Source organism: Capsicum annuum, chromosome 7 (assembly GCF_002878395.1).
Source record: "Capsicum annuum cultivar UCD-10X-F1 chromosome 7, UCD10Xv1.1, whole genome shotgun sequence".
Lineage (NCBI taxonomy): Eukaryota > Viridiplantae > Streptophyta > Magnoliopsida > Solanales > Solanaceae > Capsicum > Capsicum annuum.
Genome location: NC_061117.1, coordinates 185892604 through 185917092, shown reverse-complemented (window position 1 = coordinate 185917092; position 24489 = coordinate 185892604).

Below are 24489 nucleotides of genomic sequence, written 5' to 3'. Positions count from 1 at the left end.
TATTTGTCTTATTTTTAATATCTTATTTGGTATTGGATAATTATATGTTATAGTTTTTGCATTTAAATTTCTATAGTCAATAATCATCCTACTTTTTCCTCTTTTTTATTCACTATGTTTATTTACTATAAATGCTGGACTATTATGTTTACTATTACTTTTTTGTATATATTGTTTTTCTAATAATTCATCTATGTGCATTTTAAATTCTTTTAAATCGTCAAAATTATATGTTAACGATTTTTGGGTTATTATGCTATTTTTATCTATTAATTTAATTTTTATAGTAGTTTTATGTTTTTCCCATCCTTTTAATGGATCTTCACTATATAATTGTTCTAATTTTTTCTGAATTATTTCTATTTTATTTATTGAAAATATAGTTATTTCTGTTTTATTTATCGAAAATACTACTAGTTCTATTGTATCTTCAGTATTTTTTATATTTTCTAACTTTTGTGTAATTTTTTCACTTCCTTTTATCCAATCAGTTTTCTTTCTTATTTTATTATTAACCCTTTTTGCTCTTACTTTCTGCTTACATGGTGTTGTAAACCACCAGTCTGTTTTGGTTATTATATGTGGGTATAATTTATCTAAGAATGGCATTCCTAAAAGTATATCTTTTGATGTTAATTCATAATTATAAACTTCTTCTATTGTTAATATCTTATCTCATACTTGTATTTTCACATTCCTAGCTTTATAAGTAATTAAGTTTCCTTCATTATTAAATTCTTTAACTATTATTGGTGTTTTTAATTTATCCCATTTACTTTCTGGTAAGCAATTATATCTACATAAATTAGCTTCTGCTCCTATATCTATCATAGGCGTATAATATCTACTGTAATATCCTTCTACTACTATCTTCATTAATACATATATCTTCATTTCATGTTAAGGCTCTTTTTAAGAATAACTTTTCTTTGTTATATGTTAAGGTTAATTGTGTATGTTCTATATTATATGGTTTTACCTGTTCTAACCATTTTATTCCTAATATTATATCTGCTTTTTGCATTTCTTCCTTTACTTCGAATTCTATTTTTATTTTTCTAACTCCTATTATTATTTCTTTTTCTGCTATATTTTTATTATTTATTAAACTTCTTGGTAGATTTGGGCACATATCATTATCAGTCTTTATTTCTTCATTTTTTACTAGATATTTTGCTATATAATTTTCTTCTTGTCCTGTATTCAAAAGTATTAGATATTTTTTTTCATTTATTTTTCCTGTTATGTAATATTGGTTTAAATTACTTATTGAATTTGTTTCATAACTTGTTCTTTTTGATGAGCTTGATGATTCTGGTTTTTCATTAGCTATTCTTTTTGTTGTACTTATCCTATCATTTACTATTTCTAAATTTTCTTCTGTATCTATGTCTCTATAGCTATAATCATTATAATCTATTGTTTTTACAATTTGTTCGAATGGGCTTTCTATTCGTATTTTGTTAATCTTATTTTTTCCTGTTATTTTATGTTTTGTTGTTAATACATATAGATTTTTATATCTTGCTGTAAATATTTTACTTCCTGGGGTTAATTCTATTCCTGATATTTTTCAATATAATACGAGTGATTTATCTATATTTCTATCTGTTACCGCTACTGAATAATTTGCACTTATTATAAATTTAAATTTTTGATATATTAGATTTCCTTTTACGGCAGTTATTATGCTTTTTTCTATAGGTTTTATAATTCTATCATCTGCTAAATATAATTCTATTGGTGTATCTGTTCCTTCTCTAAAACATGCTTTTATTAATATCTCTGTACCTCCAAGGTGTACATATTTTATTGGATCTCCTTTACTTTTTATATCATTTATCTCTTTATTAATTATTCTTTTTGTTACTAGTGGTATACTAGCTTTTCCTTTTGCATATCTGCAGTCTATTACATGTTCTTTTTGGCATACTACATAATATTCATCCTTTTTCCTAGTAAAAATATTTTTTATTGTTGGTATTTTAAATATTTTCTCTACATTTAAATCTAATTCTTTTCCTTTTATTTCATCAAATATGTTACTATCAAATATTATTTTTTGTTCTGTTCCTTCATCATTTAAATATTCTTCCTTTGTTATTATTTTTATATCTTCTTCAGTCATTTGATTCATCTATTTCACTATCTATTTCATTATCTGTTTCGTTTTCTGAAATTTCATATATACTATCCTCACTTTCTAATTCATAATCTATATAATCTATCTGCATATATTCTGTATTATCTATTTTTATTTCTGATATTTGTTTATTTTTTGGATTTTTAGGTAATTTACAATCTCTAGCTAAATGTCCTAACTTTCCACAATTATAACAAGTACATTCTTTTATAGATTTCTTCTTTCTATATGGTCTTTTATATTTATAATTTTTTACATAATATCTTTTTCTTGGTTTCTTATATTTATATTTTGATTTTTTATATTTCTTATATTTCTTATGTCTTTTTCTTTTTTCTTATAATATCTTTCTTCACATCCAAATTGGGGTGCTATTTTATTTTTGCAACATGCTAAATTTTTTATTAATGTTTTTTCCATTTTTAATTCTTCTCTATATTTTTCACATAAGTTTCTATACCATTGTTGTAAAAATTTTATTCTTGCTCCTAACGTATCTACTATTTTTGCTTCTTCCCAACTTTTTATTATTTTTGAACTAAATGGCTCGGGTAATTTATTAAAATATAATTTTCTTATTTCTTTACTTTCTTCTATACTATATGCTCCTTTATAATAATATTCTTTAAATGCGCAAGTATATTCATCTATATAACACATATTACATATTGCTAATTTTAACATTAAATTTCTATTTGTATCTTTTTCTTCATCTTGTTCTTCTTCTATTGTTGTCGTACTACCAAATTCATCTTTTATAGCTGTTTCATATTTTTTTAATAGTTCTATAGGTGTTAGTTTAGTTGTTGTTGATGATGTTCCTTCTATAGGTTTATTAATTCTTAATACTTTCTTGCTATTTTCGGTTAAGTTTGAAAACCATAGTTTTACTGATCCTATTAGTGTTCTTTCTATATATTCTGGTGCATCTGTTATATTTATATTATTATCTAATAATTATTTTGTCATATAACCTATCCATAATTGTATTTTTTTTTCTGTATCTATTACACAGTCTAGGTCTAAAAAGTTATAATTTTTATTAATTATTTGTTTTGGTATCCATTTATCATATTCATTATAGTTTTTAAACTTATTCTTATAATATATAGGTTTTCTTATTTCTGTTGTTTTAGGTATTATATTTTCATCTTCTTTTTTATCAAGAGTATTTATTTCTGTGTAGGTACTTTTTAAGTTTTCCTCATTAATTTCTTTTTGTTTTTCATCGATTTCTAAATTTTTTGTATTTGTTAATATTTCTGTATATGTTTCACTATCTTCGGAATCATAATTATCTGTTTCTGTCTCTTCAACATCTATATTATTTATTTCTAATTCTTTGTTTTTTATTTCCAATTTTTCCTTAAATTGATTTATTTCGTTCAGTAATTTTTGTTCTCTATCTTTTTCTTCTTTTTCTTTTTGTCTTTGTTCATACAACTCTTTTAACATTTGTAGTTCTTTTTCTAATTCAGCAATCCTACTATTTTTAGTTTCTTCTATTTTTCGTATTTCTTCCGTGGTTTGTTGTTTTATTTTTTCTATTTCCTTTTTCCTATCTATCTCTTCATTTTCTTTTTCTATTCTTACCATTGCTGTCAATTTATCTTCTAATTTTAATTCTTCTTTTTCTAACATTAGATATAAATGTTCACCTATTTTCTTATATCTTCGTCCTAAATTAGAAAATACTATTTTTATTTTTGATCCTTCGTGGTTTTCCTATATTTTTTTATCTATTATAAATTCTTCTTTATTCATTTTATTGTGAATAGTTCATGTTGATATATATATATTCTAAACTATCTATTTGTGATTCTAATTTTGATATTTCATGTTTTTGTGTATCTATTGAGTTTTTACTAACTCCGGCAAATATATTATAATGTAGTCTTTTTATTCTTATTTTTAATTCTTTACGTTTTTCAGAAATAATTTGTTTTAATTCTTTGTATTGTTGTACTTTATTCATTTTAAATTATATTTATAATATCTGGGTGGATATCTAAATCTTATTTTATCATAATTAGGTGATATGTGTTTCATTCTTCTAGATTTTAAATGGATTATTAATTTTGATTCAATACTAGATATTAATGTAATTAAGTAGGCTAATCTTTGTAGGTTTTCTTTTGTTTTATTTAGACTTATATATTCTGAATAATTACTAATTAAAGATTCTTTAATTGTTCTAAAAGCTTTTCTATTTCTAAATGGTCTTCGCATAATTAATTTAATAATTTATAGGTAGACTGCGCCTGTGTTCAATTTCCACCATTCTTCTACAGTGGATTGAAAGAAGATCCTCATGGAAATCAAATGAAAATCTTAATCTAGGTAAATTCTAATTTGTTAATTGCATACACATGCATTCTTACAGGGCGGAGCCAGCTAAGGCTCAGGGTTCATTCCATCTCTTTTGGTATAAGATTATACTATATATATATATATATGATATAGTAAACGTTGAACCTTTCGACTAATATTTATATAGGAGTATTATACTTTTGATGATTGTGGTATTTGGGAGGAAGAATTAGTGGCATTCAAGGGCCATTTTATCAAGGTTCGGGATGTTTCCACAACGAAAAGTTATATATGGTCAGGGGCGGAGCCAGCCTTCTGTTTGGGGTTCCGTCGAACCTTCTTGACGGAAAAATATACTATTTATACATGATTAAAATTATTTTTTATGTGGTTATAGTAAGTGTTGAACCTCCTTCGATTAAGTTTTCTTTGAATATAGGTTACCTCCTTAGTTGAAATCCTAAGTTTTCTTTAGATATGGAACCCTCTTCGTTGAAATTCTGGCTCCGCCTCTGTATATGGCTTGTCACTACATGACAAAATAACAATATACACAAGATCTTAGAAATGCAAGATAAAGCCACATACAATAGACTCTTGTGATCTAGTTCTTTCTTGAATTCCGTGTATGGTAAAAACTTTAATCCATCAAACTACTTTTTTTTCACACAAGATCTTAAAATATAATTATATGTACCTACTCGTAATAAGTTAAATTGACGACTTGATAATTGCTACAACATATTAAATTACACAGATGTTATTTAAGTCCCACATTTGTTATAAGAGGAAAACTTGGTCTCTTCAAACTAGTATTAGCAATTTTCATCCATGAACTCATTCTAATTCTTGATTTACCTAATGTTGAGCCCTTATACTATATTGTCCACACTTTAAATACTCATATTAGATGTGTGAGGGGTGTTGAAGTCTCACTCGGTTATAGGATCAAAATAAAAATTAGCCAATATGTTTTTTGAAAAATCTTCAGCTCATGGGCGCGATTTAACTTTGAGTTAGGCCCACATTCATTTTATATCAAAGGGTATAAATTGTTTTACACTATAAATGTACAATAATAACAACATACCTAATAAAATCTTATAAAATGAGGTTTGAAAAGAGTAGAGTGTACACAGGTATTATCGCTACACTGTTCTACATTATCAATGTATATAAGTTAATTAAATTCATATAGATGTTATGAAAAAAAAATTTAATAGAACAAGTTTTGACTTATTGTATTTAGTGTAACATTTCTCAATTGGGTAAAAACGTCTCAGCTTGGTTGGCTATGTGGTACTGTAACAGAGGATGTCCTAACTGGACTCTGTATCCAATCAAGAGGTTGGAAATCTGTCTATTGCTTACCTGACCCACCTGCCTTTGTCGGATGTGCACCTTCAGCTGGGCCTACCTCAATGATCCAACAAAAGAGATGGTCTACTGGGCTCTTTGAAATTCTCTTCCACAGTAAAAACCCAATTATTGGTACCTTTTTTGGGAAGCTTCAATAAAAGCAATGCATGGCTTATTTGCCTTTCTTTCTATGGGCCATGAGATCCATTTTTGAAGTTTGTTATGCTATTTTGCCTGCCAATTGCCTCATCGCCAATTCCAGATTTTTACCCAAGGTGAGGAAATTGATCCCAAGTCCTAACTAATGGCACATTACTACTATGTAGAAGAGTGGAGAAGCACACAAGTCTTCGTCAACATGTGTGCTTTTTGCCATTCTTCTATATGGTAAGGGCAGTTGTGTCATTTAAACTTTCCATGCTACTATTGTATGTATAATTGTGTACTTGTATTGTACCATATGTTATATTGTGTGTATTTTTTCTATGCTTTATCTTTTCTTATACATGGACCCAACGTTTTACTTCAATTTCAAACATAATTGGCATGCAGCCAGTGGCGGATCTAGCTTATCTTCAGGGGTTCATACGAATCTCCTTCGACGAAAAATTATACTATTTGTACACGGTTAAAATTATTTTTTAGGTATATATTGTATATGTTGAACCCCTTTCGGCTAGTTCGTGTGTGCACTTTCGAACCCCCTTAATGAACTTCCTGGCTCCGCCATTGCATGCAGCCTATGATATCTTATGTCATAAACCTAGTATATTAAAAAATGTAGATCTAACAAGCAACTTCTTTCCTCCCAGATCATTAATTTGGCTTCACAAGCTCTTTTTTCTTTGTAAGTAATTTATAAGAAGGTGAGATCTAAAATTGAACATACAGAGGTCAAGCTTGTATATCTCATATAAAATTTCCTCCTAGTGTTCACAGTCGTTAATCATCTACCCTTTGTTGGTCTGCGAAAATAGAAGATCGGGTAAGGAATTATGTTGATTGAAGGGAAGGTGTGAGGCACTCCTCGAATTCTGTGATTCTAACACGGTCGCTTTTATTGACTTATCTTGTGTTAAGGCCTAAATTCGCTCATTTTATTATACCAAAAATTTATCAATTATCTTATATTAAATAAATCGTGTGAAAGTTAGTTTTAGAAAAAATATTTATCAAGGTACATTATTGCATCCTTGAATTTTAAATATCTCAGAAAGATGCGTACACCGTGTTCTTAATCGAGACAAAAATATTAAATGTGTCTAAAGCTTATCTAGCATTAAAAACGTTGATTTATCTCTTGTAAACTCGTAACAATTTTTATCCATTCGAAATGCTATTTAACTTTATTAATAAATTTGAGCAAAATTCATTTAGGGTGATTAATTAATTAATTTAACAAAAAATAATTCTCAAAATTTATTAATGACAATGAAAAAAAAATAAAACAACATAATAATAAAAATAACAACAACAACAACAACAATAATAATAATAATATTAAAAATACACAAAACTAACTCCATTATTTTTAAATTTTATTATAATCTCCGAAATATACCACTTACCTTTTAAAAAAAAATTCAAATTAACAAAATTATTTTGCAGAAACCATTTTTCCTTAATTCATTGGAATCCTAATGAAGCCCAGTTTCTTTTTTTTTTTTTTTTCATTTTTATCCCACCTAATTTCTTATACTTAATTAGTACAATAAAACTACAATAAAAGAATCTATTAAATAAAATGATTTAATCATATTACAATCTAACCTATCATGACCGACAAAACAATTAATATTTTACATTCAATAATTTAAATAAATTAAATAAATAGTATATAGACTCACCAGAAAAAAAACGAGAATTATAGTATCTCAAGATTATCCGTTGCCTTTGTAATCTTAAATGAATATTTTTAGAGGCTTAATTTATAAGGACCAAATAAATGATTTAACAGTAACTAAATCAATTATTCATGATAGTATTTACATTAACGCATTACAGGAAAATAGATAATACACATATTGTAATATAAACAAATATAGATATTGAAAACATAAAAGATAGAGTCACACTAGAAGACATGCAAATAGAAGTGATGTAGAAGACAACATGCAGATAATATAACAGTAAAAAAAAAGAACAAATTTGTTAGATACACAAAACATGAAAAAAAAACAAAGAGGTAACATGACACTAATTTAACAAAGAAAAATGAAGAAGCTAAGAGCAGTAAAACATCAGGAGAAAAAAATAAAGTTTTTTTTTAAACAAACAACGTAATAGTCATTAACATGACACATCGATGACAACAAAAATCAAACACAGCAAACATGAACGAATTACAAATGAATATTCACACAACATTTAAAAAAAAATAAAAATTCTCAGAACATTTCATTCATACTTTTTCATAACCAATTTATAACATAATTAATACATGATTGTATAAGAACCTATGATGAATTAAATCAAATAATGAAGCAAGAAATCGTCACCGAAAATTTAAACGGAACCCAAAACTCGATTCAAAAACTATTTCTTTTCTTTGTTTTCTTCTAATTTTTTTTTCTTCTCCATTTTTGCTTTTTCGTGTATGTACCTTTTGTCTCTTTTTTTTTCTCCATTTTAGTGTCTGATCCCTTTTTTTTTTAGTATCAAAGTACGTAAATATCTTTTTTGAGGGTGAGGGAATTTCCTTAAATAAAGAAATTTTTTTGGGGAACAGTTAAGGGAGGAGTCAGATAAGGGGAGAAGAGGTTGGGTAGTTTTAGGATTTTTAAATTTTGAAAATTTTTATTTATTTTTTATTTTTTATTATTTTTTAAAATTACTATTATAGAAAATAATAATAATAATAATAATAAATAAAATAAATTAATAAATAAATAAAATAATAAAATAATAATAATAACTAATTAATTTTATATTTAAGAAAAATAAAATTTACAAATATCCAAAATACATATAATAAAATAGTATTAAAACTACTAATTTATTTATTAAAATTTAGAAAAGGAAAATATTTTTAATTTTTGTATTATTTTTTTTAAATTAGAATAAAAATAAAATATCTCAAAAGTAAATTTATTTAGTTATTTATTTTTTTAACTTAAAATGTATTAAATAATAAAATATGAATTAAATAATATTGAATCAAATATAAATATTTAATATCAAAAAAAATATATATATATTACACTCGGGGAGGGTCAAAAATCATGTGTCTACATTTTGCCCCTCTTTGTGTGAAATCTCAAAGAGTTTTCATACAAAGAAGTAGACAAAGAGATGATTTTTCGTCCTCCGATTATTCAAAAAATGAGAATAAAAATAAAATAAAGGAAAAGATGTGACCGAGTCCTGGTTTTGGACCACCTACATATCCCGGGTTATAGGGAAATTAGATCACATGTAGTTTAAAAGTAAAAAGTGAGAGAAAGAGATAAAGACCGAGTGAGATTCCATCGAGTTTCCGGTTAACGACTTCTGCTTTTACATCCACATGAATCAAAAATAAAATTGAAGATACAATTGAAAGATCCTATTTATTCAACTATTCTGGAATCTTGACTTGAATCTTCATGACTTCTCAACTGGTGAGATAGTTATTATTCTGAGTTGAATTTGAAACATAAAATGTTCCTCCTCATTGGCTCTTGACATTGGAGAGGAACTTGACAATTGATTTATTCTTCAGAATTTTGTCTGGTTTGGAATTAAAAATCGTCACCCTATTTTTCAGGCAGGCTCCTGACTTGCAACTGATAATGTTCACCTTATTCTTCAGGTGGGCTCCTGACTTGCTATTTCTTTCACCCTGTTCTTCAGGCGGGTTCCTGACTTGTTATTTCTTTACCCTGTTCTTCAGACGGGCACCTGAAATTACTTTATCTATACCCTGTTCTTCAGGCGGGCTCCTGAACTTTCTTTTTCTTCTCCCTGTTCTTCAGGCGGGCTCCTGGACTTGCTTTTTCTTTACCCTATTCTTCAGTCCTGGACTTGCTTTTCTTCACCCTGTTCTTTAGGTGGGCTCCTGGACTTGTTTTTCTTCTCCCTGTTCTTCAAGCGGGCTCCTGGACTTGCTTTTCTTCACCCTGTTCTTCAGGCGGGCTCTTGGACTCAAAGTAAATAGTAAAATAGAAAAATAACATCTCATTTTTCAGGAGGGTCCTGAACATAAAATAAATTTTCATTCTTCAGGAGGGTCCTGAGCAAAAAGTAAATTTCCATTCTTCAGGAGGGTCCTGAGCAAAAAGTAAATTTTCATTCTTCAGGAGAGTCCTGTGCAAAAAATACATTATCATTCTTCAGAGAGTCCTGAGCAAAAAATAAATTCTCATTCTTCAGGAGGGTCCTGAGCAAAAAATAAATTTTCATTCTTCAGGAGGGTCCTGAGCAAAAAATAAAATTCTATTATTCAGGAGGGTATTGTCCCATTCTTCAGGAGGGTCTTGAGCAAAAAATTAATTCCAATAAACACAAACAGAATTTTGCCCCAGTTTGGACTAGAAAAATTGGTGAGTGTCATGAGATCATAACTTTGGAAAAGTATAGAAAAGAGTATGAATCAAAGCCCTGCTAAAGAAATGCATCTCTTCAGAGTAAATCTGATGACCAAAATTTAGAAGTGCGTTTTCTAAGAGTTAACTTGAAAGGCTAGACTAGAAAGTGTGTCTTCTAGGAGTAATGGTTCAAGCTAGGAAGTGTGTTACCTAATACATGAAAACTGACATACCCTGAGTAGGAAGTGCGTCTCCGAGGGATTAAATGAAATGACTCGACTAGAAAGTGCGTCTTCTAGGAGTAAATTTTCAAGTTAGGAAGTGTGTTACCTAACAAATAAAAACTGAATTATTCAGACTAGGAAGTGCATCTCCTAGGGGTTAAATGAAATGACTCAACTAGAAAGTGCGTCTTATAGGAGCGAATGTTCAAGTTAGGAAGTACTTCACCTAACAAATAAAAACTGACTTATTCAGACTAGGAAATGCGTCTCCTAGGGGTTAAATGAAATGACTCGACTAGAAAGTGCATTTTCTAGGAGTAATAATTCAAGTTAGGAAGTACGTTACCTAACAAATGAAAACTGACTTATTCAGACTAGGAAGTGCGTCTCCTAGGGGTTAAATGAAATGACTCAACTAGAAAGTGCGTCTTCTAGAAGCGAAGGTTCAAGTTAGGAAGTGCTTTACCTAACAAATAAAACTAACTTATTCAAACTAGGAAATGCATCTCCTAGGGGTTAAATGAAATGACTCGACTAGAAAGTGCATTTTCTAGGAGTAATGATTCAAGTTAGGAAGTGCTTCACCTAACAAATGAAAACTAAAATTACCTAGGGGTTAAATGAAATGACCCGACTAGAAAGTGTGTCTTCTAGGAGTGAATGTTCAAGTTAGGAAATGCTTCACCTAACAAATGAAAACTAAAATTACCCAGACAAGGAAGTGCGTCTCCTAGGGGTAAATGATGATGAATTTTCACCATGATTGTGATTACTAAACATGTGTAGCAATATTGCCTCCTGTATTCGCAAAAGTGAGGAATTGCATCTTTTGATATTTAGGCTTTGAATCCCTTGATTTCAAGGTAACATGTGTTTTTTGTTTCATACAAAGAAGACTTTTTAATTTAAAAACACGATGGTTGATTTGTGGAATCTAGCTATTGAGGTGATCATTCTTGCATCTGTCATACTCAACTCCATTTCAATCATTGATAAGTATCGTTGACTCGCACTTTTGACCCCCAAATTCTTTCTACTGAAACTTTTTGACTCAAATCATACTTCTCTTGCATGATGCTTGTGGGTTTAACTTCCAACACACCATTCATACTTCTATAAGTCTAAAAAACTATCAGATAACAAGCATTCTTGAGTACTTTATTTTATTTTGAAACATGTTAACTTGGTCAATCAGCCCTTTGTTATGCTTTATGCAACTGAGAGAGTTGGTAGCAAGTTTTGAAGTTCTTCCACACCTGTCTTGACATAAATTTGACTCAAAATACGTGAAAGATGACGATATTAATTTTTCATTTGACGACAAAGACACAAAATCAAAAAGAAAAATAATAATAAAAAGAAAAAAAAGATAATTGTAAGATCCCGTAATTTACGTTTCAAAAATCAGCTCCCAAAGCTCTTTAAAAGCTTCAAAACTTAGAATATTTTAGCTAAGTGTTCAACACTTAGTCTCATTTTAAGCCTCCAAACTTCGAGGATTTATTTGACGACCTTCCCGGCCTTCATTTTTTGATTTTCAAGTTGCGTTGTGATGGGGCAAGGTTGTAGTACATCCCGGGTGAGTTTCAGAATTTTTAGAATAATGTAAGGGCACTTTTGGGTGACCAAACTAGTAGCTAAAGGCGATAAGCCCGCGACGCCTTGGCTACGGCACCGCTCTAGGCAGGGAGACACCTTGCAAGTCCAACGGACTTAGCAGGGCGGTGCCTCGTTATGTCCGGCGGACTAGGCAAGGCAGCGCCTTGTGGATCGCCCTAGGCTAATTTTCTGCATTCTACCTCCATGTCCTGAGGGTTAATTTGGTTATTTTACCATAATATATATACTCTTAAACACAGAATTTAGACTCAATTGAACAAAAATATAGTCATCTTTCTCAATTTTCTCTCAAGAACACATTAGTGTTTAAATTGGTGGATTCAAATTCAAGAAGTTTCACTGTAAATATTCGTGGATTCAAGAACTAAGGTATGCGTTGTGTTGATTTATGGATTCCTTTCATCCATAAAGCTCAAGTACCCTATTTAAAATTATGAATCATGTTATGATTTTGTGGTTTGTTTAAGTTTATGTGATTGTTGTTGTATGATATCCAAGTTGGAATTTTTATGTGAAATTATGAAACTACGATAGCATATGAATTGAAATCCATGGATTTGGTGGTTTATGATTTGTGAAATTGATGATTCAACTTATGCCTTAAGTAGTGCGTGTAAGGTGTTTGATAAAATGCCAAAAGGAATATAAATTGTGTCTTATAGTTAAATTGTGATCCAAAAGACAAATGCATGCTTTACCTCTATTATCAAAATGACTTCGATGATATTGTTGTGCATTGCGAGTTCTTGAAGGATTACTTATGGGACTAGTTGATTATATAGTGATATGTTGAGGTGCATTCTCATTCATGTACAAGAATATGATAACCATGTACACCATGAAATCCCCAACTTATGCTATTATGAATGGTTGATGTTGCTCATGTATTCAAGAAGTGTCAGTTTCCTTTTATAGAGTACTGGGGGTACTTGTACCTACAAAATATAGCTGTGTGCCTAGAGTCATGTCATATTTTCAAGATACTCTCAGTCAAGTCATGTTCGATAGAACTCAGTTAGTCTCATGACTCTGAAAAACTCTTAGTAAATCTCAGAAATTCAGTAATGTCAGTAGTATTTCGTCAGTTAATGGAACTTCATGAACTCAGTTCAGTTCAGCTCAGTGAACCATGTTCAGTGTCTATCAGTTGGGAGTAGGATTGTACACTGAGTGAACCCAAGGATGGAAACTCACCTGCCAGAATAGAGTGTGATTATTAGAAGCAATCCTTGCATTCTAGAACTACATAGCCAATGTAGGTTGAGACATCCAACCTATTAGATAAGGGTCGATGGGGTGGCTTAACCTATCAGATGAGGGTCCCACCATTCTCTTAGAGCACCAGCCAGATGAGGGTCACTCATAGCTTGTCCTTACCCGTGGCACGGTATTGACACCCTTCCAATTGGGATTAAAGATTGGACCCTAACTTAGCTATATTAGCGCATTTAGGGAATGTCGGTCAGATGAATTCTCCTACAGTCACAGTCTCAGTCTCATATAACAGAACTTTGATAGTTCTTTAGATTTCAGGACTGTCAGCTACAGTCAATTTGGATCAGTACGAAACTCAGCTAGTTCAATCAGAACCTAGACTGTCAGTCATAGTCGCACAGTATCAGTTATATCATGTCATTAGCATTACAGTATATTAGTATTCAGACACAGTAGTCAGTATTATCATAAATTCAGTTACATATTTCATGCATGAATTCTCACATTCATATTAGTTAGTCAGTTAGCATTGTTCATATGTATAAACTCCATACATTTAACCTACCTCACTTATATACTCAGTACATTCAGTAGTACTAATATATTTGCGCTATGGTGTTTTACTATACGCCATAAGTTCTGAGATACAAGATCCCGATTAGCAGTAGGACTGCAGACTTCAGTAGACAGATTAGTAGTGAGTCCTCATCGTTCGAAGATGCTTTATCATTTTAGTACTTAGATTATTTCAGTAAATAGAGTTAGTTGGGGACATGTCCGATCAACTCCTTATCCAGACTATTCAGACAGTTTAGAGGCTTATTCAGACTATCATGTTTCAACAGTGATTTTAGTTGTTTTGGGTATTTCATACCCCACTCACATGTTATGTTTTATCAGATTTGAACTTTACGGCTTTTCAGCCTTTATTTTTGCATTTATACTATATATATTGTAGTGTTCAGATACAAATATCAGTCATGGGTTAGATTATGGTCCTTCAGGGTCATGGGTACCATGTAGCATTTTGGTTCAAAAAACTGAGGCGTTACAAACTTAGTATCAAAGCCAAGTTATCAGGTTCAGCGTAACCCTTCTGCAGCTCAGTCCGGTTGCTCAAACCCGCAGGGTGCCATCTCCAGTGCTACTAGTGGGCAACGCCCAAATAGACTATATGCTCTCTATTCTAGAAAGGATTTGGAAAATTCTCCTGATGTGGATACTGGTACGTTACAGATCTTTCATGTTTATGCTTTTCTAGATCCAGGAGCTTTTTTGTCTTTTGTTACTTCTTATATAACAGCCAATTTTGGGGTCAGTCCCAAAATTCTAGCAGAGCCTTTCTCGGTCTCTTCCCTAGTGGATAAACCTATCATAGCTCGGCAAGTATACAGGAAATGCTCGGTCATGATATTTCAGAAAGTCACTTCAGCAAACTTAGTTGAATAAGAGATAACTGATTTTGATGTCATTCTCGGCATAGATTGGCTTCATTCCTGTTATGCCTAAGTCGACCGCAGAAATAAAATAGTCTAGTTTCAGTTTTTGTATGAGTCCATCCTTGAGTGGAGGAGTAGTATTTCACCCTTCAGGGGTCAGATTGTTTCCTACCTATGGTTAAGGAAAATGATATCCAAGGGTTGTATCTATCATTTTGTGTGAGTTAAGGACACTAGTTCCAAAACTCCTACTCTTGAATCAGTCCCAGTAGTGAATGAATATTCAGATGTCTTTCCCGAAGATCTTCTAGGAATTTCTCCCAAAAGGGAAATAGACTTTGGCATTGATCTTCTTCCAGATACTCAGCCTATATCTATTCCGCCATATAGAATGGCACCAGTAGAACTCAGAGAGTTAAAAGAAAAATTAAAGGATCTCTTATATAAGGGATTCATCAGACCCTGTATTTCCATATAGGGTGGACCAGTCTTAGTCGTGCGTAAGAAAGATAGTTCTCTCAGAATGTGTATAGACTACCGTCAGCTTAATAAAGTTACGGTCAAGAATAGGTATCCACTTCCCTGAATCAATGACTTATTTGACCAACTTTAGGGTGCCAGTTACTTATCCAAGCTATACCTCAGATCAGGCTATCATCAGCTCAGAGTCAGAGAATGTGATATTCCAAAAATAACTTTTCAAACTTGGTATGGTCACTTCGAATTCCTAGTCATGTCCTTTGAACTTACTAATTCTCTAGCCGCTTTCATGGACTTGATAAACCGTGTGTTCGAGTAGTACTTGGACATATTCTTCATAGTCTTCATAGATGACATCGTTATCTATTTCCACAGTGAGCAGGATCATTCAAATCATCTTAGAGTGGTATTGTAGACTCTCAGAAATCATCAGTTGTTCCGCAAATTCAGTAAGTGTGAATTTGGGATAAGGTCAGTAGTATTCCTTGGTCATATTTTTTCAGGTGATGAAATTAGAGTTGATCCTAAAAAGACTGAAGCAGCAAGAAACTGACCCAAACCTATCTCTCCATCAAACATCAGGAGTTTCTTAGGTTTGGCTGGCTATTACAGATGGTTTGTTGAAGGGTTTTCTTCTATAGCATCCCCTATGTCCAGATTGACTTAGAAAAAGGTCAAGTTTCAGTGGTCAGATCCGTACGAGAAGAGTTTTCAGGAGTTGAAGACTTGACTCACCTCAGCTCTAGTTCTAGTGTTACCCGATAGTTCAGATGGGTTTGTAATGTATTATGATACATGTAGAGTAGGCTTGGGTTGTGTTCTCATGCAGCATAGTAAAGTCATAGCCTATGCCTCCAGACAACTTAAACCCCATGAGAAGAATTATCCTACTCATGATCTTGAGTTATCAGCCGTAGTTTTGCCTTAAAGATTTGGAGGCATTATCTCTAAGGAGTTTATGCAGATGTCTTCACAAATAATAAGAGCCTTCAGTATGTCTTTTCTTAGAAAGACCTTACTTTTTCTCAAATAAGGTGGTTAGAGCTCTTGAAAGATTACGATATGAGTGCCCTTTAACGTCCGAGAAAGGCAAATATAGTGGCTGATGCTCTCATTAGACTATCTATGGGTAGTGTTTCTCATGTAGAGGATAGTAAGAATAATTTAGCACAAGATGTTCAACAAATTTCCAGACTAGGCATCCGCTTAGTCGATTCTTCAGAGGGTGGTGTATGTGTCCATCATAGTTCAGAATCGTCTTTAGTATCCGAGGTAAAAGAAATTCAAGATAGAGATCCCAGCCTAGTCAAGTTAAAAAGAGAAGTCAACGATTAGAAAGTAGAGGTTTTCTCCCAAGGGGGAGATGGTGTATTGCGTTATTAGGGTCGTCTCTATGTTCGATGTGTAGATGACTTAAGGCAGTGAATTCCTTTAGAAGTGCATGGTGCGCGCTACTCTATTCATCCAGGGCCACTAAGATGTACTACAACTTGCGGGAGATCTATTGGTGGAGTGGGATAAAGAGAGATATTGCAGAGTTTGTGGCTAAGTGCTCTACATGTCAGCAGGTTAAGATAGAGCATCAATAGCCTAGTGGTTCCATGTAGGAGTTAATTATTCCCACCTGGAAATAGGAAAAAGTGAACATGGACTTCGTGATAGTATTGCCTCGTACTCGTCGCCAGCATGATTCAGTTTGGGCCATTATAGACAGAATAACCAAGTCAGCTTATTTCCTTCTATTTTATACCTATTATTCCACCGAGGATTATGCCAAACTCTATATCAGAGAGTTTTTCAGATTACACGGTGTTCCGTTATCTATTATTTTAGACATAGGTACCTAGTTCACCTTACACTTTTAGAAAGCATTCCAAAAGGGTCTTGGTACCCAAGTCCATCTCAGCACAACCTTTCATCCTCAGACAGATGGTCAAGCAGAAAGGACCATCCAGACTCTAGAAGATATACTGTGAGTGTGTGCAATTGATTTCAAGGGATGTTGGGATGACCACTTACCTTTGATTGATTTTTTATACAATAATAGCTATCATTCTAGTATTAAGATGGCTCCATTCGAAGTTCTCTATGGTAGGAGATACAGATCTCCAGTTGGATGGTTCGAATTAGTGAGGCCTCAGTCATAAGGCCTGACTTAGTATTTAATGCCTTAGAAAAGGTTTAGTTGATTAAAGAGAGACTTCGGGCTGCTAAGAGCTAAAAGAAGTCTTATGCAGATGTGTGTAGAAAGGATCTCGAGTTTGAGGTTGATGACTATGTGTATCTCAAGATCTCTCCCATGAAGGGAGTGAAGAGATTTGGCAAAAAGGGAAAGCTCAGTCCCCGATATGTCGGTCCCTTCAAAATCCTCAGTCGCTTTGTCAAGGTAGCTTATGAGGTTGAATTGCCCTCAGATCTAGCCTCAATTCATCCGGTCTTCCATGTCTCTTTGCTCAAGAAGTGCATAGGTGACCCATCAGTTGTAGTCCCTACTCAGAGCATAGATATTTAGAATAGCCTCTCTTATGAGGAGATTCCAGTCAAAATCCTAGACTACCAGATTCGCAGACTAAGGAACAAAGAGGTCCCTCTAGTCAAAGTACTTTGGCGGAATCAGTCCATTGAGGAAGCTACTTAGGAAGCAGAAGCAGAAATGCGCACCAAGTACACTTACCTCCTCTCCGTGAATTCAGACTTAGCTCAAGGTAACAGTTCTCCTTAAGCTTATTCAATTTCATGTTCAAAATCCCAATATAAACTTGGTATCCATTACCATTGCATGTTCCACGTATGCTCATGTTTCAGTCTAGACATGCATTCATGTATCAGTTCAGTTAAGTAGTCATGCATCGGACATGTATTCTAATTATGAGACACTTAGTTCATTAGAACACTCATCCATGAATCGGAAATGCATGAGTTCAGCTTATCATTCATGCATCTGATATGCATGTTTAGTATATTATATTTAGCTTATCATTCATGTCAGTCATGTAGTCATGTTTCAGTAGTGTATGTCTTGTACGTACTTCAGTTAATTTTTCCCCTCTCTGTCAGTCTCATTCAAGGACGAATATTCTTAAGGGGGAGATATTTTAAGTTCCCGCTAATTTATGTTTCAAAAATCAGTGCCCAAAGCTCTTAAAAAGCTTTAACACTTAGAATATTTTAGCTAAGTGTTCAACACTTAGTCTTATTTTAAGCCTCTGAGCTTCATGGATTTATTTAACGACCTTTCCGACATCATTTTTTGATTTTCAAGTTGTATTGTGATGGAGCAAGGTCGTAGTACATCTCGGGTGAGTTTCAAAATTTTTAAAATAACGTAAGGGCACTTTTGGGTGCCCATACTAGTAGCAAAAGGCAATAAGCCCGCGACGCCTTGGCTACTGCACCGCTCCAGGAAGGGCGACACCTTGCAAGTCTGGCGGACTTAGCAGGGCGGCGCCTCGCTAAGTCCAACAAACTAGGCAGGGCGGCGCCTCGTGGATTGCCCTAGAGCAATTTTCTGCATTCCACCTCCATGTCCTGAGGGTTAATTAGGTCATTTTACCACCATATATGTACTCTTAAACATGGAATTTATCCTCAATTGAACAAAAATATAGTCATCTTTCTCAATTTTCTCTCAAGAACACATTAGGGTTTCAATTGGTGGATTCAAATTCAAGAAGTTTCACCGTAAATCTTCGTGGATTCAAGAACTAAGGTATACGTTGTGTTGATTTATGGATTCCTTTCATCCATAAAGCTCAAGAACCCTAATTCAAATTATGAATCATGTTATTATGTTGTGGGTTGTTTAAGTTTATGTGATTGTTGTTGTATGATATCCAAGTTGGAATTTTTATGTGAAATTATGAAACTACATATCATATGAATTGAAATCCATGAATTTGGTGGTTTATGATTTGTGAAATTGATGATTCCACCTATGCTGTAAGTAGTGAATGTAAGGCGTTTGATAAAATGCCAAAAGGAATGTAAATTATGCCTTATAGTTAAATTGTGATCCAAAAGACAAATGCATGCTTTACCTCTATTATCAAAATGACTTCTATGATATTGTTTTGCATTGCGAGTGCTTAAAGGAGTACTTATGGGACTAGTTAATGATATAGTGATATGTTGAGATGCATTCTCATTTATGTACAAGAATATGATAACCATGTGCTCCATGAAACCCCTAACTTATGCTATTATGAATGGTTGATGTTGATCATGTGTTGAAGAAATGTCAGTTTCCTTCTATCGAGTCATGGGGGTTCTTGTACCTGAAAAATATTGTTGTGTGCCTAGAGTCGTGTCATGTTTTCAAGATACTCTCAGTCAAGCCATGTTCCATAGAACTTAGTTAGTCTCATGACTCTGGAAAACACTCAGTAAATCTCACAAATTCAGTAATGTCAGTAGTATTTCATCAGTCAACGAAACTCCGTGAACTCAATTCTGTTCAACTCAGTGAACCATGTTCAGTGTCTATCAGTTGGGAGTAGGATTCAGCATCGAGTGAACCCAAGGATGGGAACTCACCTGTCAGAATAGGGTGTGATTCTTAGAAGCAATCCTTGCATTCCAGAACTACATAGCCAGCATAGGTATTTCAAGCATGTATTCTTACGTCCATATCATTTAGTCAGTTAGCATTGTTCATGCATATAAACTCCATGCATTTAGCCTACCTCACTCACATACCCAGTACATTTAGTAGTACTGACGTATTTTCAATATGGTGTTTTACTTTATGCCATAGGTTCTGAGACACGAGCTTCAAATCAGCAGTAGGATTACAGACTTTAGCAGACAGATTAGTAGTGAGTTCTTTTTATTTAAGGATATTTTATCATATCAGTACTTGGATAATTTCAGTAGACGGACTTAGTTGGGGACATGTTCCATCAACTCCTTATCCAGACTATTCAGACAATTTATAAGCTTATTCAAACTATCATGTTTTAGACAGTTATTTTAGTTGTTTTGGGTATTTCATACCCTACTCACATGTTATGTTTTATTATATTTGAACCTTATGGCCTTTCAGCCTTTATTTTTGTATTTATACTATATATATATTGCAGTGTTTAAGTACAGATATCAGTCATGGGTTGGCTTGTGGTCCTTCGAGATCAGTCCCAAAATTCTAGTAGATCCTTTCTCAGTCTCTACCCCAATGGGTAAATCTATCATTGCCCGGAGGGTATACAGGAAATGCTTGGTCATGATATTTTAGAAAGTCACTTCAGCAGACTTTGTCAAATTAGAGATGACTGATTTTGATGTCATTCTCGACATAGATTGGCTTCATTCCTGTTATGCCACAGTCGACTATAAAAATAGAATGGTCCAGTTTTAGTTTTCAAATAAGCCCATCTTTGAGTGGAGGGTTAGTATTTCAGCCTTCAGGGGTTAGATTATTTCCTACCTACGGGCAAGGAAAATAATTTCCGAGGGTTGTATCTATCATCTTGTGCGATTTAAGGACACTAGTTCTGAAACTCCCAGTATTGAATCAGTCCCACCCTTGAATGGATATGCAGATGTCTTTCTCGAAGATTTTCCAGGAATTCTTCCCAAAAGTGAAATATTTTTTGGCATTGATCTTATTCTAGATACTCAGCCTATATCTATTCCGCCATACAGAATGGCACCAGTAGAACTCATAGAGTTAAAATTATAATTGAAGGATCTCTTAGATGAGGGATTCATCAGAACAAGTGTTTCCCCATGTGGTGCACTAGTCTTATTCATGCGCAAGAAAGATAATTCTCTCAGAATGTGTATAGACTATTGTCAACTCAATAAAGTTATAGTCAAGAACAGGTATCCACTTCCCTGAATCGATGACTTGTTTGATCAACTTCAGGGTGCCAGTTACTTCTCCAAGATAGACCTCAAAACAGGCTATCATCAGCTCAGAGTCAGAGGTTGTGATATTCAAAAAATGGCTTTTTGAACTTGGTATGGTCACTTCAAATTCCTAGTCATTTCTTTTGGACCTACTAATGCTCTAGTCGCTTTCATGGACTTGATGAACCGTTTGTTCAAGTAGTACTTAGAAATGTTCGTCATAGTCTTCATAGATGACATCCTTGTCTATTTCTGCAGTGAGCAGGATCATTCAGATCATCTTAGAGTGGTATTGCAGACTCTTAAAAAACATCAGTTGTTCGCCAAATTCAGTAAGTACGAATTTTGGATGAGGTCAGTAGCATTCCTTGGTTATATTATTTCAGGTGATAGCATTAGACTTGATCCTCAAAAGACCAAAGCAGTAAGAACCTAGCCCAGACCCATCTCTCTATCAGACATCAAGAGTTTCTTAGGTTTGGCTGGCTATTACAGATGGTTTGTTAAAGGGTTTTCTTCTATAGCATCCCCTATGTACAGATTGACTCAAAAAAAGGTCAAGTTTCAGTGGTCAGATCCATGCGAGAAGAGTTTTCAGGAGTTGAAGACTCGACTCTCCTCAGCTCCAGTTCTAGCATTACCAGATGGTTCAAACAGGTTTGTAATGTATTGTGATGCATCCAGAGTAGGCTTGGGTTGTGTCCTCATACAGCACGGTAACATCATAGCCTGCGTCTCTAGACAGCTTAAACCCAATGAGAAGAATTATACTACTCATGATCTTGAGTTAGCAGCCGTAGTATTTGCCTTAAAGATTTGAAGGCATTATCTCTACGGAGTTTATGTAGATGTCTTCACAGATCATAAGAGTCTTCAGTATGTCTTTTCTCAGAAATACCTCAATCTTCGTCAGATAAGGTGGTTAGAGCTCTTGAAAGATTACGACATGAGTGTCCTTTATCATCCGGGCAAAGCCAATATAGTGGCCGATGCTCTTATTAGACTATCTATGGGTAGTGTTTCTCATGTTGAGGATAGTAAGAAGAAGTTATCCAAAGAAGTTCATCAACTTTATAGACTAGGTGTTCACTTAGTCGATTCTTCATAGGGTGGTGTATGTGTCCAGTATAGTTCAGAATCATCTCTAGTATCCGAGGTGAAAGAAAGTCAAGATAGAGATCCCAACCTAGTCAAGTTGAAAGTAAAAGTCAAAGATAAGATAGTAGAGGTTTTCTCCTAAGGGGGAGATGGTGTATTACGTTGTCAGGGAAGTCCCTGTGTTCCATGTATAGATAACGTAAGGTAGTGAATTCTTACAGAAGTGCATGGTCTGCGCTACTCTATTCATCTAGGGGCCACTAAGATGTAGCGCGACTTGTAGGAGATCTATTGGTGGAGTGGGATAAAGAGAGATATTGCAGAGTTTGTGGATAAGTGATCTTATGTCAGCAAGTTAAGATAGAGCATCAGAAGCCTAGTGGTTCCATGCAGAAGTTCATTATTTTGACCTGGAAAAGGGAAGAAGTAAACATGGACTTCGTGATGGGTTTGCCTCGTACTCATTAACAACATGAATTAGTTTGGGTCATTGTAGATAGAATTACCAAGTCAGCTCATTTTTTTCCATTTCATACCTCTTATTTAGCCGAGGATTATGCCAAACTCTATATCAGGGAGTTGGTTAGATTACACAGTGTTTCGTTGTCTATTATTTTAGACAGAGGTACCCATTTCACCTCACACTTTTGGAAAGCATTCTAAAAAGGTCTTGGTACCCAAGTCTATCTCAGTACAGCCTTTCATCCTCAGACAGATGGTCAAGTAGAAAGGACCATCCAGACTCTAGAAGATATACTACGAGTGTGTGCAATTGATTTCAAGGAAATTTGGGATGACCACTTGTCTTTGATTGAGTTTGCATACAATAATAGCTATTATTCCAGCATTAAGATGGCTCCATTTGAATCTCTATACGGTAGGATATACAGATCTCCAGTTGGTTGGTTCGAAATTTGTGAGGCCTCAGTCATAGAGCTTGACTTAGTATTTGATGCCTTAGAAAAAGTTTAGTTGATCAGAGAGAAACTTTAGGCTGCTCAGAGTCGACAGAAGTTTTATCCAGATGTGAGCAAAAAGGATCTCGAGTTCGAGGTTGATAACTGTGTGTATCTCAAGATCTCTCCCATAAAGGGAGTGATATGATTCGGAAAAAAGGGAAAGATCAGTCCCCGATATGTCGATCCTTTTAAAATCCTCAGTCGCTTTGGCAAGGTAGCTTATGAGCTCGAATTTCCCTCAAATCTAGCCTCAGTTCATCCAGTCTTCCATGTCTCTTTGCTCAAGAATTGCATAGGTGACCCATCAGTTGTAGTCCTTACTCATAGTATAGATATTCAGAACATCCTCTCTTATGAGAAGATTCCAGTCAAAATCCTAGACTAGCAGATTCGCAGACTAAGGAACAAAGAGGTCCCTCTAGTCAAAGTTCTTTGGCGAAATCAGTCCATTGAGGGAGCTACTTAGGAAGCAGAAGCAGACATATGAACCAAGTACCCTCACCTCTTCTTCGCGAATTCAGACTTAGCTTAAGGTAATAGTTCTTCTTAAGCTTATTCAATTTCATGTTCTAGCTGTGTGCCTAGAGCCATGTCATGTTTTCAAGATACTCTAGTCAAGCCACGTTCCATATAACTCAGTTAGTCTCTTGACTAAGGAAAACTCTTAGTAAATCTCAAAAATTTGGTAATCTCAGTACTATTTCATCAGTCAATGGAACTCCATGAACTTAGTTCAGTTCAGCTCAGTGAACCATGTTCAGTGTCTATCAGTTGGGAGTAGGATTCAGAACCGAGTAAACCCAAGGATGGGAACTCACCTGTCAGAATAGGGTGTGATTCTTAGAAGCAATCCTTGCGTTCCAGAACTACGTAGCCAGCATAGGTTGAGACATCCAACCTATTAAATGAGGGTCGATGAGATAGCTTAACTTGTCAGATAAGGGTCCCACTGTTCTCTTTAGAGCACCTGCCAGATGAGGGTCACTCATAGCTTATCCTTACCCGTGGCACGATATTGACACCCTTCTAATTGGGGTTATAGATTGGACCCCAACTTAGCTATATTAGCGCATTTGGGGTATGTAGGTTAGATGAATTCTCCCACAGTCACCGTCTCATTCTCATGTAACAGAACTCAGATAGATCTTTAAATTTCAGGACTGTCAGCTACAGTTAACTCAGATCAGTACGAAACTCAGCTAGTTCCATCAGAACCTAGACAGTCAGTCACAGTAGCATAGTATCAATTATATCATGTCATCAGAATTACAGTATATCAGTATATAATGC